Below are 14,731 nucleotides of genomic sequence, written 5' to 3'. Positions count from 1 at the left end.
AGGTTCCAGCATCTCTCCCTCAAGAGAGGCATGGGAACCCCATCTTGCCCTGCCAGACCGTAGCAGCTCTAGCGTGTGGATCTTACCGACAGCCTGATGAGTAGGAGGTGGGTGGAGGTCAGGAGAACCTGGGGGCAGGAAGGTGAGAGGGCAGGGTGGGAGGAGGGCATCAGGGTAGTCTGGCTATAGGACGGGAGGCATCAAAGCTGGTCCAACATCCAGGAACCCAGAGGTGCCGAACTAAGGCCCTCAGTGCTCGTGAGCCGCAGTCATCCCTCAGCCCCATCCGGCCCCCAGGGTCTCTCCACAGAACTGCTGACTTCTGCCTTTATCAGAGCAAGCAAGGGCCAGGGATGGAAAGAGTGTCAGAAAGACCACAGTTGGCCCAGTCACCTCATCTTCAAACTGACACCCGTCACTTTGCCTACTGTATCAAAGATAAATCTCTAGGGGTAACGCAGGGTCAAGGGAAGGGCCAGGTGTGAGCACCTGGAGTCTGCCCAATGGAAGCCACACCAGAGGCTGCCTTCCACACCTGCATCAGGGCTGCCTAGGAGAACGGGCTCAGAGAACAGGGCTTTGTGTTTCTATCCCTAGAAAAATGGTTGACATCACAAAGGCACCTGATACTAATCAGTATAGCATCAGAGGCTTCCTCCCTCAGGAAAGGGACTGCAGAAGGAGTGGCCTCTTGTCCCTTTTGTCCTCTTCTGAGCCCTAGACAGGATCTATAGCCTAAGGTTAGGTCCTCTCTTCCCAGCCAGCCTGATCCGTCACAGCTCCTGACTGCCCACACCTCAAGAAAGCAAGCTCCACCCAGGAAAATGTGTGAAAATGACTTTTTGGCTGGGGTAGACCTCACTACGTTTATTTCTGCTGCCATGTGCCTTAGAAACAGAGACTGCTTCTTCAAGCAATCCCTCCTTACTGGAATCAGAGCCTCCACATCTTCATTGATGCCCTCTTGACAGTTTCTTTGGCTATATTCACTCAGGCAAGTTGTCTCTTGTCCCTGGTCCTAGCCATCGTCTCCAGCCTGGTAGTCTTTACCCAGCTCCCCTCCTTCCTTCCTTTCCTGCAGCCACAGTGAAGGACAGGGGGAACGACTCAGTGGTAGACCTTGCCTAGAATCCACCAGTGAAAAGATGGAGAGCGTAATTTGGCATTAAACCGTTTGTGCCTTTATATCTTTATGCAGCTTAATTGTCACCTCCTCCAAGAAGTCCTCTTAGCTATACCACATCCCTTTGGCCACTGCTCACATCATCTTCATTTACTACCTGAGACAGGTTGCAACCAGCAAGCTTCTCAACCTGGCTGTTGCCTTGGAGATCGTTTCTTTTGCCAGCAGACACCCAGCTCCATAGGCCCAGGGGGTCCTGGTGATCTTGGCTGTGACTCCAGCACCAGCGGACGTCAGGACAAATTAGTTCCCCCTTCCAGAGGATAGCAGCAGCTTCAGCCGCACAGCATGCCCACAAACTCGCCTCCTCCAGCCTTCCCTGGGCATGGCTGTCAGGTAAGTCCATGGAAGCACAGCTTGGAGCTTGTCTCTTGATGCCTCCTGTCACTCCTGGCTCCTCATTCACAATGCAACCATTCAGACTTCTTGAGTCACATCATCTAGGATGTCTCCCCTGCTGCCTCTGTTGTAGAGATGGGAAGAGCCTGGGGTTCTGAGCCAGGCTGGGGTTCACATCTCTGCTTTGCTATTTGCCCTGGTGCAGTCTGGAGCCTGAACCTGCTTAGAAGGCACAACCCTGGCTAACCATCAGAAGGAAGGCTCTGACCTAAGCAGGTGGGAGCAGCTTGGGGGTTCTTCTGGATTTAATGGCAACAGATGAGCCCCTCCCTTAACTAGCCCATAATGCACTTCCTCTGTCCATATTGTTCAATGAGCTACTTGCATCAAGATCATGCCTTCATAGGTGAGAGCAATCTGGCTGTGACATCTATCACCATGTTCATTGCCAGGGTTGGCTTGATCTGGCTGGCCTGGCTGCCTGAGGGGGTGTCCTCTTTCTCTATTGCCACTCCACATGTACTGAAGCTGTGTGGTCTGTGGGAAAGCATGAGCTTCCTCTGTAGAGGAAGACCATTTTTCAGTCAAGGATAGAGGAGTCATGCTCATCTGTTAGAACCACCAGAGAAGATCTAATGGTCCATTTACAGGAGAACAAGGGTGGTTAAGGTTCCAGAGAGACATATCCAGATGAGGTGCTGCAAATGACTCTCTCTCTCTCTCTCTCTCTCTCTCTCTCTCTCTCTCTCTCTCACACACACACACACACACACACACACAAACTGTCCTCCCCTTGGACTCTTCCCCACCAGCCCAAGCCTTTGTTCTGTGCCTGGTGGTGTCTGCAGTTTGTCAATCATTCTTGTCCTTTATCCTCCACTGAAATCCCTTCTTTATGGCCGTGTGTATTCACTCACTCTCGGTGCTCCCACCATATGAACAAGAAAGAGCCTAGTCAGCATCTCTTAGAGTGTTCTAACCACTCTCTCTCATTTGATCAATGTTTTTGGAGGCTGTGGGTCTCAAATATCCCCCTCAGGCTCATGTGTTTGAACCCTTAGCCCACCATGGTAGTGCTATTTGGGGGTTTGTGGCACTTGGCCTGCTGAAATGGGTCACAGGGGGCAGTCCTTTGAGGATTCTAGTTCAACCTTGCTTCCAGGATGTTCTTTCTGCTTCCTAATCTGCCGCATAATTGACCTGTGTGCAAGCTCGCCCACCATGGGCAGAGCATCCAGACACCACCATGGACAGAGCCGTCCGGACATCACCATGGACAGAGCCATCCAAACACCACCATGGACAGAGCCATCCAAAAACCACCATGGACAGCGCCTCCCACCAATAAGGTTCCCCACCAGGAAGCAGTGATGCCCTGTAAACTGTGGGCAAAGCACTTCCTTCCTCCATCAAGTGTCTGTCAGGTATTGAGTCCCAGCAGTGAGAAAAGAAATGAAAACAGCCAAGCATCTGTCTGTCTATTCCTGTAGAAGTCTCATCTCTTGCAGTCTTTAGCCATTAATGAGGACTGGCCACTCTCCCATAGTTTGGTCTGCCCTTGGGGGCTACTCTGCGTGGTTTGGGGGGCATTGCTCCTCTTCCTAGAGAAGGTGCCCACTCTGCCCACAGTGAGACATTTGAGATGTGAGTGCCGTTTTGCACTGGAAACATCCTGGCCCAGCCTGTCTGACCAGGGTCATCACCTTCAGAGGCAGCTGGGTACCTGCTGAGTCCTGTAAGGCCAGTCTCCATCCTTAAAAAAAGCCCACTCTCAGGTGCCTAGCAAGAAGAATTGGAAACTCAATCTAGAAGATACTTGCCCATGTGTTCACAGCAGTTTGACACAGGATAGCTCAAAGGTGGAGACATGGAGTATCCACTCATGGATAAATGAACAAGTAAAATACAGTGTCTGCATGCACGGAATATTACTTAGCGTTAAAAGGGGAGGACTTGCTAGTGGGGGGGTAAGTAAAATGCTTGCTGTGTAAGGATAAGGAACTGAGTTCAAATCTCCAGCACCCATGTAAAAATCTTGGCACAGCACCACACATCTGTAATCCCGGGGCTGGGGAATCAGAAATGGGAGAGTATCAGGATTTGCTGGTCAGCCAATCTAACCAAATCAGTAAGCCTTATGTTCAATGAGACCATTTCTCACAAATTAGGTAGAGTGTGATGGAAAAAGACACCAGACATTGACCTCAGGCTTCCATGGGCATGTGCACACACGTGCATGTACCTCTGCATATACACCCATGAAAAAAGGAAGGGGGTAGCAACATGTATTGTTACACAGATGAACCAAAAGGGCATTGTGTTCAGAGAAGCCAGGCATGGGAAGATGAACACCATGCTTCGCTACTCACATGAAGAACCTAGAACACCTGAAGTTAGAACAGAGAGGAGAGCTCTGGTTGAGTGGGGGAGCAGAGGGAGGAAGAAGAAAGGCAGCGGTATGGAGGAATTTATGAGATGATAAAGTCCTGGAGGCTGACTGAACTGCGATGGGACTCCATGGACCATTCCCAGCTGAGCTTTTTAAAATACCAAGAATGGTGGTTCACTGTGAGGTTCCACATCTCACCAGGCAGAGCAGGGATGCAAACACCTGGGCAGGTGGGTGTGGCCCCAGGGTCTAGCCTGGTCTCTGTGCCTCACCTAAGGTCACCAGACTCTGCTTCCACCCCCTCCTCTCATCAGCATGGATGTCCCTTCTCTCCCCACACCACCTGGTAACAGCATGGCCGACTTGGGCTGTTCTTTTAAATTTCCTGAAGTCTGAAATAACCCTGAAAGGAAACTGAAACGATCAAGGAGGAAAGATGGGTTTCTGATTCTACGGTTTTCCTTCCAGCCTCTTTCCACCCCACCAGCAGCCACCGACTGACAGCCACACTGCACTCTTTACTGGGAGCCATGATGCTTCTCCAATCAGCCCCCAGGCTCTGTGCATACTGAGGCTCTTGATAAAGTCTACTGCTCTAGTCCCCTGCCGATGCCAGGCTCTCAGTCTCTGCCGCCTCCAGTCTGCCCAGGGTTCTCCTTAAGGGCATCTGGGGCTACAGAGTGAAAGCCTGTTGTTGTTTTTTTTAACTTAAAATAAAAAGGACAGAAGATGTAGAGCGCCGGGGAGTGAAAGAGGCTGAGATGTGGGATTGGAGCTCAGCATTTTTTGATCCTTTGACCCCCCATCATAACTATAATTGTTCTCATATCTGTCTTACCCTAGACACGTGCCCCCACACCCTAGACTCTGTCTCTGTCTCTCTCTTTTACACCCCCCCCCACATACACACACACACACACACACAGAGAGAGAGAGAGAGAGAGAGAGAGAGAGAGAGAGAGAGAGAGAGACTGGTAGATAAAAGTCTGCTTTGACCCAAGCTGAATGAGAGAGCAGTAGCCTCCACAGATATCTCCTCATCCCTCACTTCCATGAGCGGACTCTTCCACCAGCAGCCTGGTGGAACATTTTACATAGACATCCCCAGGTATGATGTGGTCTCCCAGGAGAGAGCAGTTACCTGTGGCCGCCTATGGGAAAGCATCGAAGTGCCCTTCACTCAAGCCTGGGCTCTCCAGCTTGTTAATCTCTTTTGTCTCTCTGACCTCTGACCTCCTCCATAAGCAGGAATCATACCTCCCACTCAGGGTCGCAGCCATGTTCAAGTTCAACAATGTATGTAAAGCGCCAGGCCCTGCCACGGGAGATCTGCAGTTGCTCTCCCCCCCCCCTACTCCTCTCCCCATGGGTGCGGAGGCAGGAACACCCAGAGCATTCATTGCTGGCATTACTGCAGCTGGCCTGCGCCATCACGAAGCGTGGCTGGGGAGGATTCGTGATAAGCCTCTTAGACTTGTGATATTAGCATTCTCAGATCCTACTGCAAATTCTTCATCATATTTGTTCTTTAAGAGAAAAAAATACTGGGAAGTTTATAGGGAGGCAGAGTTAACCTCAGGGTATAGCTCTCCAGTCCAAGCTAGACACAGGGGAAGGACTTTTTCCAAGGTGGCATGGCTGCTAGATGGCAATGTAAAGGTGGGAAGACAGATCTTCAAAAACTTGTTTTATTTTTTAAGATTTGTTCTGGAAAAGTTGGCCCAGGTATAAGGGCAGAGAGCACCCCCCTAGGAGATGGGCCAAGGAAGGTGGCAGGCATCTTTATCCATGGAGTCTGTGCCCTGTGTGAACTTGTCATGCTGTTTCCTCTATCACACAGTGCATCCTTCCAGAGACCCTAAAGTGCTTCTGTGTGCCTTGTACATATTTATATGCCTGTGTGCTCGATAAAAATAAAACCACTTCAACCCACCACTGAAATGCAGCCACTCGGGGTGTGAAATATGGGGCTTATCGAACCACCAAGAAGAATAGCTCTCAGGAGAGACCTCGTCCCTCCTGACATTGTGAGGGGGCCGTGGAGAGGAGGGAGGGTTTGATTGTCTTGATAACGAAGTTCTGGACTTCTGTAGAGGCAAGTGCCATGGATACCCTTGGTTTTGGTGCTCTGGGATGTGCCCTTCACACCTACGTCTTTCACATGCCCCTGAGCCTCACTCCCTGACAGAGGCTGCAGGCATTGGGGCTCTGGCCACCTGCTCTCCCCAAACCCTGTCCCTCAAGAGCCACTTCATGCTTCAAGGAAAGAGTTAGAGGCTGCAATGAGGGAAAATGTACCTGATAAAGGCCCAGCACCTTTGGTGCTATCATAAAGGACTATTCTAGGAGGGCATAGACTCACCCTGGCTGCTGTGACCTTCTCCTGGCATGATGGTCATATGTGCCGGTTCAGAGCCCTACCCCAGACTGAGGCTTGGTGCTACTCTTTCCTTCTCCCTGCACTCTGCCTTCTTCTCACCATGCTCCTGACCCACTGGGGCAGCACAGTGTAGTGAGAGCCTGGTGAAGGTGCCACCACAGGTGTCCTGAGCCAGTGGAGGCAAACCTAAGCTCTGAGCCTGAGGAAGAATCAGCCAGCTTCCTGGGCAGAAGATCTCCTGTGCCAGGGGTGGGGCAAGGGAGATGGGAGTGGGTGGGTGGCCTGTGAAGGGTGCTCCAGTCTGAGGGAATCACATGCATGAAGTTCTGTGCCAGAGAGTGAGCTGGCTGGGCTGCTGGTTCAGGGCTTTAGTAACAGCCATTTAGGAGGGTGGAGCTCTAACTCCGAAGGTTGGAGGTCATTCTGGATAGCTTAGTAGGACCTTGTCTCAAATCTAACAAAGCAAAACAAACCAAACAACTGGTTTTGCTCAGTTGGTGGGACATGTGCCTAAGATCCGTGAAGCCTTGAATTTGATCCCCAGAATATGAGAGGGTGAGCAATGTCCCAGCAGTGACTTCATAGGGAGCTGGAGGCCACAGGAGCTAGTCTGAGGCTACAGGCCATAGTCTACTGGTTATACAGGGCAGGGCTCTGTGGGTGTTATCTCCTCAGCTTGTCACTGTCGCTCTGTCTGGGGACATAAGCTATGTCTATGGGTAGAGTTAGGCCCAGGAAGTGAGCAAAGGCCAGTCTGAGGAGCCTCGCTCTCCCTTTCAGTAAGGGGGTCTTATGTGGGCTGAGACTGGAGCATAGAGGATTTGGAGGACACCGGGGGGTGCGTGAGGGACAGAGACCAAGTGGAAAGCAGGCATGGAGGTCTGACTAGAGGTGCAGATGGGTACCCTAATGCTGGCACCCCATCCTGCCTCAGTCTTTCTGCTCTCTGTCCCTGGCACTCAGCTTCATGAGCCTACATAGCCTTTAGTTCCCTTGACTACAGTGGTGAACTTTAAGAACCACTGGTACAGACTTGTTGACAAACAGGGCGTGGTGATGTAGGTCTGTAACCCCTGCACTTGGAAGAGAACTTGGTGAGATCAAGGTCAGCCAAGGCTTCATAACAAGACTGTCTCTAAACCATCAAACACTAAACAAAGGGTTTGGTCATATGGAACTGTGCTGCGCTATCATGCTCCAACCTGAGCACCTTTGACAGATGTCTAAAAAGGACTAACAAGGCTCTGTCTCCAGCTGGTGTCCATCAGTTCCCCTTCAAAGAGAAAGACACTTTGAGGAACAAGAAACTCTCTGCTCTGCATCCTATAGCCTCTGTTTTTGGAAATCCCCCAGCCTGATTCACCAGCAACTTCTCTGCAAAGTCACTCTCTCCCCCTGGAAAGAGGGGATGGACAGAGGACAAGAGCCAGGCATGGAGGGAGAGCTGAGTAACCTGTTGGGGTCTGCAGGACGGTTTTTGTCACCTGCCCATAGCAGAGTGTGATGGCAATGAGCTGCAAGGATGACATGAACTCTGGGATCTGGGAATCAGTCATTTGGATGGATCAAATGTCAAACATCACCAGATCCCAAGATGAGTCAACATGTGTGTCCTCATCACTGTCTCCCACTGTCAGAGATGTTCCCGATATTCTCTTCCACACATGGCTCTGAGCAGTCTCCAGAGAGACCGACTCACCTTCGGGCCTCCCTGCCCAGGCTCTAGCTACCCGCTGTTCTTTGATAGTGACCTGTGGTGTGGTGTGCCTGGAAGGCTTCCTATGGGTGATTCTTCTCCCAAACTACTCCCTCCCTAGCTAACCTGACACCTCCAGAGCTTCAGGGTCTCCCCTCATCCAGGAAGCCCAGCTCAGTGCCACAAATGACATCTCTGCTTCATTAGTGGCCGAAGAGGAATGAGACAGAAGTGAGAAGGAAGTGATCCATCTCAGCTGTCAGGGAAAGCCAGCCTGGCCTTTGCCTCTTCCCAACGGGAATCATGAAACCTACAGAAAAGAAATCATCTACTTGTCCATATTGTAAATTGATGGGATTTTTCTCTGACACTTCGGGACCTGAAGACAGAAGACGGAAAGCAGGTTGTGTGGAGGGCAGAGGCTGTGGGGCTTTACCGTGAGACTTCCATAATTAATCAAAGCCTTGGGCACACACACCATTGTGCTCCCAATTGCATGTTAACCTGGAGAGTCAGACCTCCCTTCTCAGCTTCCGAACAAGTGACCCAGGGCCTGCATGAAAAGCAACAGAGAAGTCTCATGGAACAAGATATAGTGAGCCGAGATCTTTTGGAATGTTCAGTGAGACCCGGGAGACGAGATTCATTGTGGGAAAGCCCTGCCCTTCTATGTAGTGGGGACAACATGCCCCTCCACCCGTATTGCATGGAGCCTCTCCCTGGCACTAAGTTTCCCCATCCACAGTATTTCCTCGTCCATCACATAATGGTGACTAACTGGGCGCATGTCTGGGGATATCATGCCTTGTCTTGGAAACACTGACACCTAAGGAATTTATGGACTGAGAAGCTGATTCATTTTATGGAACCAGGGCCTCCTATACAAAAGGCTAAAAATATGGGGGAAATCGTATATTCCATGGTGCCACCTATTGGTAATGTGCAAAATTGCAGAGTGGTCGGGAAAGTAGGCAAAGGAATGTCCAAGGGTGACCTCAGATTTCAGCCCAGAAATGATAATTCAGAGACAAGAGTCTAAAGCCACAAATGGATGGAATAATTTTGTAAAGTGTTGTAGATGAAAATGAGTTGGCTCCCCCTCCTTTGGTTTCGGATTATAGCCAACACTTTGCAAGTCTCTTGAGACCACAGTAGTCCACCAACTCCTCCCCCTCCACTGCAGAGTCTGGGAGGGCAACTGAGGACCACAGAAGCAACTGGATCATGAGTCATTGTAACACCACTGTGCTGCTGACTGCTTCAGGTGAAGGTTCAAGAGACACAGCTGATCCTCATGGTTTGAGCATCATCTGATTTGATTACAAGCCACACTGGTCACTCTTGTCCTATCCGTATGTCACAGGTGAGGAGGAGGAGAAGGAGACTGGCCCAGGCAGGTATAGCAATATGATCAATTCACATTTGTCACATTGGATAGGAAGAGAGCACTTCCTTTCTATTTTCTAGTCAGAAATCACCTTTCAGAGAGTTGAGACCGGGATTCGAGTCTAGACAGCTCAAACCCAGAGCCCATGCTTCAAGTCACTCACTTGACTGTGTCTACTGGCACCTCTGGTAATGACTAGCACCTGCTGGCCTACTTCTTCACAGCCAGACAACGCAGTGGAAAGGAAAAGAATAAATCCTGCTGATGATTTCTAATCTATATTCATCCATCCACACCACACTCTCTGTGCACAACTACCATGCCTTTCTCTGATCTGTCTACCTGTTCATCCATCCCATTGCCCATCCATTCATTCATCTATTCATCACTCAATAAATTTCTTAGTTTATCTACTCATCTGCCTATCCACCCACCTGTCAATCTACCCACTATTCTTACATCCATCCATCCATCCATCCATCCATCCATCCATCCATCCATCCATCCATTCGGTTATCCATCAATCCAATTATACATAGATTCCTGTCTGTCTGTCTATTATCTATCTATCTATCTATCATCATCATCATCATCATCATCATCATCATCATCATCATCCCTACCCATCTTCCCATCCTCTTATCCATTTCCCATCCATCTACCCACAATCTATCTACCCATCCATTCAACTACTCATCAATCACCCATTTATCCATTCATATCTTCCTCCCTTCTTTCCTTCCTTCCTTCCAATAGTCACTTTTGATCTTTCTTTGGCACAAATGATCAGAAATGAATCAGCTGTGGTCCTGCACATATTAGGACTGCAATGCCTCGTGAGGATAGAGAGCTGCAGCGTGGAGAGTGGAGTGAGTTGGGTGGGTTGGAGAGAATGGGCTGGGAAACAGATCTGGAAGCAGAGACGGGTCAGCAGAGGTCTTCTGGTTTTAGATGCCAGCTTTACCATGTACCAGGCTGGTGACCTTGGGCAATGGCTTCACTCTCAGTGTTTTTACTTCCTTGTCTATTCGATGGACCTACAGATAGAATCTGCTCCACAGGGCTGTGCAGGGCTCGGTTAAGTAGTACACTCAAAGCACCTAGCCCGGCAGGCTGCACTCAGTAAGTGGGACAACATGTAGTCAGTCGATGGTGGTCATTTCTATTCGCTGCTGCTGTCACCTGTCTGCAGAGGCACCCAGAGGTTTGTCCAGAGCAATGTTCCCCACCCTGCCACAAACAGAATCCTGGGGCACATGTGTTAATAAGAATTGATAAGAAGAGGGTTGTCAAACAAAGGCAGATTCCCACCTAATAAAGCTAGAAACAGGTGAAGAACTGAAGGACTCCTCGGAGCCTTTACTGTGCTCTTGTGGGCTGAGGGGACTACTGGTATTTTCTGAATAGATTTAGCCATGGAATCCTCTTTCAAAGAATTTTCATTACAAGCTTGCAAATGGTCCTTAGGACCCTGTTTGGAGAACACTGGCCTCCAACTCCTTCCTCTGGGTGAATGATAGGGAGCACCCCCATGTACATCTCCAGAGATTCGCACCAAAGCCTGTGGGGTCCTCTTCTGTAGAGATGTGTGAAAGCCTGAGAGTGTAGATGGGGTCAAGTCTGTTAAGGACATGAAGTAAGCCTTAACTCCAAGTGGACGACTCACGATTGATTTGGGTCATGCCATCACTTTCCAGTTGTGTTGAATTTAGGCAAGGAATAAAGAGCTGGTCCTGCCTGGGATGCATGCTGGTGGTGTTCATTCATGGTATAAAGAGAAGTATGGGTAGGGCAAGAGAGAAAGAAGTAGAAATCCTTTGGGCACACACCTGTCCCTATGCTCAGAATCCCCTGCCTTACCCACTCTACATGATTCTTTTGGTATCTCTGAGACTCAGTTTTCTTATCTATAAATTATTGTCATGGAGAGCTTTCATGATGATTATGTGGGATAAAAGAAACGGACACAATGGACTTGTGAAAGTGTTTCCATCTGGCCTGTGTATACACGTGGGTCCCTTGTGGCGATTGCAGATGTGGGTTGGCCTAGGAGGCTATTAAGAACTCTAGCTCTGAAGTGCATCCTGGCTTAGACTCTGGGTCTGTCGCTGGCTGTGTCCTGGAAAAGTTGCTTAACTTCTTTGTGCCTCAGTTTTCTCGTCTCTAAAATAGGAATCACACCAGCACCCACTGATGCGTCACTGTTTCACATGCTAAATTCTCTGCCAGAGCCTGGCACCAGAGGCAGGTCCCCATACTCTCTACCTCACTAAGTAAAAGTCCCCAAGCTTACTCAGCCCACCCCTCGGAAACCAGTCTGTGAGAGTCAATAGTATGCTCTCTGCTCTCCGCTCTCAGGAAGGAAGCGAACTAAAAGCCCCATAGTGACCTGCCCGGGCCATCCCTGGAGTGGGGCGGAGAAGGTTGCTTTGTGCGTTTAGCACCCTCTGTTGGGAGAGCCCGACTCAGCACCAAGGACAGAGGACGAGGGCGGGGTCACTGCTGGGGGCAGGCAGATAGCTGCACCTTGGCTGCCTAGAGGCCCTGCCGGGCCAGAGCCCAAGAAAGAGGCGTGGCCCACTGTGACTCATGAGTCTGAGTACCAGGACAAAAAAAGGAAGGCCTGCCTCTGGCGGGCAGCAGGTCCATTAGTAGACAGAAACTAAATTAAAAGCCCGTGGCTGCCCTGGGTGACTTTTCCTTTGCTCAGTCACCCTGTGCCCCCTGCTAACTGACTCTCTGCGCTTCGGAGTCGCCTCTCTGTGCAGCCGAAGAAAGGGCTCCAGAACTGTGCTTTATGGAGCTGGAGGGGCGGGGCTGCTGGCTGAGCGGGGAGGCGGGCTGTTGCTGTTATCATTACCATATGGTAATAGGCGTGCGTTGGCAGCCTGGCCACCTCTGGGGGAACCGACTCTGTACCTGGGCGAGATGTCTTTTCTTTGGTGGGCCCTGCTGGGCTTCACAGTCCTGGGCCTCTGAGAAGGTTTGTGGTCACAGCTTGTCACCGAGGACAAGCTTGAGCTCAGAGATAAGGGACAAGCCAGTGATCTTCTCTCATTCAGCCTTTCAGTCATTCTTCCATCCATTCAATACTCAGTGAAGACCTACTATGTGCCACCGGTGAGGGTGACCAGTCCTTTTTACATAGGGTAATGTTCAAGGACAGTGTGGACAGTCGAGAGGACTTGGGAATGAAGGTAGGTCCACTGAGGTGTCCAAACTCCAGGTCCAAGACTCTCAGTCATGACAGCACATTTCCTTGATTTCAAACTTTGTCTCCTATCTACCCTCCCCACAGATGCTCTTCTCAGAAGGGCTCCATGGAGGCAACACCCTGGCCCTCTGAAGCTCCCCAGGGCTCTCTCCCAGCTGGATGAGGGTGGAGCTGATAGGGAGCATCACCCAGGTAGGCAGGGGCTACAAGCACTACCTGCTCCTTTCATCCCCCAATGGCAGAGCTGGGTAGGTGTAGTCAGGAAGCCTTACCCACTCAAGCGTCACCTGAGGAACTCTTGCCTGTCCCCCGTCACCTGGCTGCCTCCCCATTGCGGCTCCGAGAGCAGGAATAATCACACAGCAATGCATGCATTTCCTGTAAGCTCAGCTGGGTGTGCAGGGGTGGGGGGCATTAGGACTTGGAGCTCCTCAGCCCGGGAGCCTCTCACACAGAGGGCTTAGAAAGCTGGATAGCTTTTTCCTGAGGCAGAAGCAGAGAGGTGGGAAGGAGGGATGGGCAGGACCAGACGGGCAATGGTTGTGCTCTTCCCATGGCTGGGTTAGGTCAGAAAGAAGGTTTGGGGAGAGAGAGATGCCCTCAAGCTCACCCTCAGCAGCTTGGAGAAGATGAGCCTTGGGGGAGGGTCAAGAGGGAGCAAAGATCTGTGAGAGGAAGGATAAAGGGCCAAGACTTCAGTGTTCAAGCCAGATCCAGCCCAATCAGGCTGGCAACCAATTAGTCTGATTCAAAAAAAAAAAAAAATACCCACATAGGGACAAACTGTAATCAAACACCTATTTATAAGGGTTTATTACGATCATTATTATTATTTTACTGAGAGGATCATTCTAAAGCTTGTCAGGTGAACGTATGCGTTCAGATCTAAATAAATGCAAATCGCTCCTTCCCTGGAGCAGAGCCGGCTGAGCAAGCCTGAGCTGCAGCTAGCTGCCTTGGGAGACCACGTGCTGAGGCTGCAGAGGGCAAAGGAGGGGATCGGGTCACTCCGTGGGGCATCCTAACACAAGTCTCTCCCAGCACCTGCCAAACCACTGCCCACCTCTCTTTCCAGGACCGCAGCCAGTGGAACTGGCAGTGTACCCATTGCCCATCTGAGTAAACTGAGCAACAAATGGATGCAGCAGTCTAGCAAATAGAAGAGCTGGGACTTCCCAGGACAGCGCGGTATAAGGAGCCCTGGGTCCTGGTTTCTGGGCCCAGATTTACCCCCTGGTTCTACCGGCCATTCTGAATCTTGTCAGTTTAACTCATGGTCCCTTGTGTAGCTTCACTATCCCCCCCTCGCCGCCGCCCACCCCCAAAACTAAGAGCACCGGTCTCCTCTTCACGTGACAGGAGCCCCCAAGGCCATCTTGGGCCCAGGCTTAATGGTGTGTATGATCTGTGGGTGGCCACCAGAGCAATGATCTGACACAAGGTTCAACCCCCCACTTCTCAAGTGGAGGAGCTGGGGTGTCAGGCCTGATTAGAAGGTGACAGCTTGGTCTCTGGCAGAAGAAAACAGTCGTGCCTCTCTTGCCCGGTCCTGCCTGGATGCAGAATGCAGCTGCGCGGGGTGCGGGGGTGGATCCCTTATTTGTGGAACACTGAAGCCCCGAAGCCCCTAAGGAGGACATTCATGGTGTCAAAGCCAGCCCCGAGGACTCACAGATCCACATCCCGCCGGGGAAAGCGTCTCTTTCCTAGAGGGAGGGTGCTCGCACCCATCAAGCTGAGGAAAGGGAGCGTCCAGAGACACTGCCAGGTGGAGTTGGGGGGGGGGGGGTTCGGGTGGAGCAAAGCTTGGTGTGTGTGTGTGTATAGGTGGATGCGGCTCACATGCAAGCAGTTGTAATGTGACGGGGGTGGGGTGGGTAGGGGGTAGGAGCCGAGGGGGAGGGGGCGAGTTCTCTTCTCTGCAATAAATCGGCTTAGCGGACGAGAGCCGAACAGCCCAGAACGGATTAAAGAAAAGTCTGTAGAATACAGCGGCGAGAGCGGCGCGGGGGGCGGGGGCTGGGGGGCGGGGCGGCGGGGAAGGAGGGAGAGGAGGGGGCGCGAGAAGAGCGAGCGCGGGGCAGAGCGCGGCGGCGCGGGCAGAGCTTCGGCTCCAAACTCCGCCGCTGCCGCCACGGATCCG

The sequence above is a fragment of the Peromyscus eremicus genome, chromosome 2, assembly GCF_949786415.1.
Source record: "Peromyscus eremicus chromosome 2, PerEre_H2_v1, whole genome shotgun sequence".
Taxonomy (NCBI): domain Eukaryota; kingdom Metazoa; phylum Chordata; class Mammalia; order Rodentia; family Cricetidae; genus Peromyscus; species Peromyscus eremicus.
Note: the sequence above shows the minus strand (reverse complement) of the source record.